Genomic DNA, 5119 nt, shown 5'->3' on the forward strand with positions numbered 1-5119 from the left:
GGGGAGACCAATGTCCTAGCAATGTTTTATCACACTATATGTTACAGCACAATAACCAACATCCTAGTGGTGTGTGTGTGTGTTTGTGGGGGGAGGGGGGTGGGGGGTTCTTGGTGCCTGCCCCTTTGCCCGCCAAAATAAAAAATATATAAAATCCTTTTTTTTGAATGGCCTGCCCAACATGGCCCTTTTCATTTTTACATGGTAATGAGAACGCAGGCCTATTGCTTATTTTACGGTCCAATAACATGGACCAAGTGAAACACCTTTCCTCATTAGAATAAGACATCCAATGCACTACATTTCTGGTGTGAAATGGCACGATCGAGGGATCCCCACAAAAAGACCACCCCAAAAACCGACAGATGTGCCGTTTTGTGGGCTTTGAGCACCTGTCCCCTCAGTTCTCTCTCCACGGCCCTGCAGTAATATATATGTTATGGATCTCACTGTAGGTTCTGGGGTTCAGGGGGCCGCTCATATCTCCTACCCTCCAAATCCGCCCATTGTTTCCCTCTGCTTTCTCTCTACTGCCTATCTCCCTCTCTGTTATTTCATTCTGTTCCTTTCCTATTCTCTTTCTATGTCTCTATTATTTCATCCCTTTGTTCTGTCGTTCTCCCGCTGCTCAGTTTCGTGAGTTTGTTTGCTTTTACGTCGGGAGCTCAGCTCGCTGCAAAGCTGGACTGGGCAGTGCTGTCGACTCCTGTGTCCTCCTGGCCGTGACGAATGTCTGTGTGTGTGGAGATAGAGGAACGGGGAGGCGGGGGAATGGGAGGAGCTACGGGAGGCAGTGTAGGAAAACTAGTTTGCGTTGTGTGCTGGCTATACTGCGAGCCTGCAAACCCCACCTCCCTGTTCCTCTGTCCCCCCCCACACACACACACACACTCGTCATGGCCAGGAGGACAGCACTGCCTGGCTTTTGCTCCGTGATTGTTTTGCGAGCTGAGCTCTCATTTCAACTATTATAAAGTATACTATAGCCAGCACACACCATAAAAACTTCTAGACCAATCACATTGTCTCGGTGATGAGTAAAAACAGAGAGAAGGGCTGGGGAGAGCGATGTTTTTCTCTTCACCGCCGTTGAGTTTTCGGTGAGAGCAGTGGTCACCTCATCACCGAAAACTGGACCTTTAGGATTCCCCTTAGTCCGACATACGTGGCCGGTTAAGAAAGTCTATGTTAACATTTTACATTATTCCCAAATCTAAACACTTTTTTTGTATTTATTTTGTAAATAGCTCACCATAGGTGCATACACCATGCACCTATCTTCAAATATCCTATGTATAAAACAGGTTAAATGTAAATGGTCATTTTTATGCTATATGAACCACGTTGTTGACCCCCCCCCCCCACGCACACACACACGCACGCACACACACAAACACACACACACACACTCACTAACCCAGCCACAAGGACAAGGTAGAGTGAACAAGGATGAGTAAGCAAACTAAACATCATATAGACGCCTCAACAGACAACGTCACACTGATAAGCAACAGCATGCGTGTGCATACCGGCAGCACAAGAACACTGCCTCTCATAAGATGCAATGGAAAAGTTCTAACTGCACTCACGTGTAAAAAATGCACCATCAAACTTTCAGATGCTGTTTTTCTCCCGTGGTGTTTGAACAATAATAGCAATTCAAATAAGTTGTCCTCAAAACCACACCTCCAGTCGCTGTCATAAGAACGGGAAGTGTGCTCATGATCACGGCAGCAGAGCATGTTTGTCCATGGCTGCCGCCTGCACGCGCACCTGCAACCGATCAAGTGTCATTTCTGCTTCGTCCCGCGATGGTGTCGCGCACGCAGACCTCCACGCTCACAAATGCAGTAACATCCGTGATGCAATGTGAGCTCTTATCAGCTGTTCTCTGTGCGCAATTCTGTTGCGCTTTGAAGTATAAATGCCTCCTAGGGTGCATCTCACTAGCCAACACACAAGATGAGGTTGAATGGACTGAAACCAGCGCTCCCCAAAACAACAGGTTTTGAGATCTGTTGGGAATTTATTACATGAAACATTCACCCGTGTCCAGTCCCAAAGTTTGTAAACAAATAATTGGTCTATAGGGAACACTTCCATACTGACATCACAGTCACATCATTGTATGTTTTAACTGTAGACATGCCTGCTGCTATTAACCCTTATCACCACAAGGTGGCAGGAAAGCCTTAGCTTGCCCTGCTTTAGAGATGATATTATAATATAAGAAGTATGTGGTAAATGTAGTGTTAGTCCTTATTCTTAGACCTGACCTGCGAAACATAGCCAGACTCCCCCCACACTCACCCTGCCTGATGCAGAAAAACTCATCCACGCCTTTGTCTCCTCAAGGCTCGACTACTGCAACGCACTTCTCACCCGCTCCCTCCGCTCTGGTACATAAAACACACTCAAAACCACAAAAACAAAAGATTTGTTTCAAATGTAAAGTGCGTTACACATAAAATGTATTATTGTGTGTGTATGTATGTATTATTATTTATTATAGTCCATTACTCATGTTCAAATTAAAGGCCTCTGGTTCACTGATATTCTTGGCCTTGTGTTTTGCAACGGCCCATCAAATCCCACCTTTATTTTCTACGGGGGCTCAAAAACAGCGCCTCTGAGATGTACTGGAGTAGAAGTTACGGTATTCAACATCAGAAATACTAAGTAAAATACATGAAAAGGTGTTTAAGTATAGGCTTACAGTGCTGTACAGTACTGTGGTTTACAAAGCAGAGCATCATGCTGCATGAGCTCTTTAGTTTGTATTTATTAGATAGATTGACTGATCAGCTGATTAATGTTTCACTACTTATAATAACAGGAGATGCACACACATCCACACATTCTACAAGTGCTCAATAACTGACACAGACTAAAAACCAGTAAGACACCCTGAGGGCGAGAAGTGACGAGGTCGTGTGCACGCATCCCCCTGGGTGACGGCAGACTGCTGGGTGAGTGCTGGCGCTTTGGCATGGGGGGTCAGATCAACATATGCAATTAATTATGTATTAATTTAAAGAAAGGAAAAATCTGGTGGTCACAGAGATGACAAGGATGGAGGACAGGTTCTTCGCCAAGTCTATTGGCCAATGCCAGCAAGGCCAGTGGACAAAGTGGGAGGGCTTCATACCAAGGTCAGTGAAATGGAGTGACCTGTGGAAGACGCCTCAGGCAAGGCTAAGTTTTCTTATCAGAGCCACGTATGACACCCTTCCTAGTCCAACAACCCTGGCACGATGGTACGGCTCTGAGGACAACTGTGGTCTCTGTGAAACAGGCAAGGGAAATCTCCGCCACATCCTGTGTGGCTGCCAGATGGCCTTGGCCCAGGGTCGTTACAGGTGGCGTCATGACCAGGTACTAAGGAAGCTGGTGGAACACACAGAGCATGAGAGTCCTGGCCAACGAGAAGTCAACATCCCAACAGAGGCAGCTGGTTCAGTTTGTAACAGCGGGACAAGCCAAGAAAAACCACTAAAGCGGACAAAACAGCGGTCCTGACTCCAGGCAAAGACTGGTCAATGAGAGCAGACCTTGACAAACAGTTACGCTTCCCCTTTGACATCACCATCACCACACCGAGACCCGACATCGTCCTGTGGTCTTCAACCGAGAAGCGAGTCCTGTTAGTCGAGTTGACGGTCCCTTGGGAGCAGAACATCCAGGAAGCGTACGAGAGGAAAATGCTCGGTATGCAGAGTTAGTGGCAGAATGCCAAGAGAAAGGCTGGAGAGCAACAACTTATGCAGCGGAAGTTGGCTGCCGCGGCTATACTGGCCGCTTCTTGAGGGACATCGGCTTCATGGCAGCAAAAGCTGCCATGCAGCCTTTGCTGCAGAGTCTGGGGGTCACTACCTGGTGACCAAGGGGCAAGGCCAGGATGGCTCTCAGCTACAGCTGGCGCTTTGGCACCAGCATCTGCATACCAACATCTGCCTGTCATGTAATTTTACTGGTCATATATGGAGCGTGTCTTGAGTGTACAGGGTTTGATGAGGTCAGATCAACATATGGAATGTCAGAACAGGAAGGATGTGTGGGGAGGATCAACATATGGAATGTCAGAACAGGTCAGCTCCATATATGGATATCTAAGGGTTTGAGGTCAGATGTAGAGTTGCTGGCTGGCTCCATATATGCAGATCTAGGTGATGATCCAGACTTCTCCATGTATGGTTATCCATGATTAGATGAGGTCAGTGATGATGAGGTGGCGTGACGTACGTGTCACAAGGCGTGATGTCACGAGGCATGACCATATATGTTTAGTTTAGTTTATTTGAACATCTTCACAGAATCAAGTACACATTTTACATCAGCAAAGAAAAAACAAACAGCCCCGTGAATGTGATCAAAAGGCTTGGGCTGAAGCTAAAAGCTTATAAGTGCCCTGCATCCTTCTCACAGCACAACCTTTGAGATACTCAGCATAGTTATCAGTTTAACAGTACATTAATCAGAGACAAAAAAACAACCCTACACCCAACCCACGCCTGTGTCACCGTAGACTAGAGATCCACCAGGATCCATAGTGATTATGACTGCTTTAATTAGACATTATTATTATTATAACAATAACCATATGGTAATTATATAACAATAAGCCACTTTAACTTAGATTCCCTGATTTCATCAGTGGTGGACAAAGGGGGGTTAGACATGGGTTAAGGTTAGGTTTAGGTGTGCTGCCCCGTGGGAGGTTAGGGTTAGGGTGAGGGCTTGAGATAGGATGTATAGTTGTAGGACTAATGACTGGTCTAACCAAATGATTAGTCTAAACTAAGTACTGTCTAAACTAAGTACTGCACCCATTACAAAGTACTTTTTAATTTTAATATAATGTGAAAATAGCTGATCTACAAGCTCAAAGCGTGTCACACCACAACTCGCTGTGAGGTTGTAGATCGTCTATTTTCCACTATTCCACAGTGGTCATCACAGTCTACTGACTTGAATCCCATAGAAAATCCATAGTGGGATTTCAAGACAGTTGCAAAACGCAAACCTTACATATTAGATCTATCATTATCATTTAGTGACAGCAACACACCTCCACCACCAGGGGGCGAAATACATTAAGAAAACAGTATGTGGATTGTTT

This window comes from Electrona antarctica, assembly GCF_951216825.1.
Source record: "Electrona antarctica genome assembly, contig: scaffold_25, whole genome shotgun sequence".
Taxonomy (NCBI): Eukaryota; Metazoa; Chordata; class Actinopteri; order Myctophiformes; family Myctophidae; genus Electrona; species Electrona antarctica.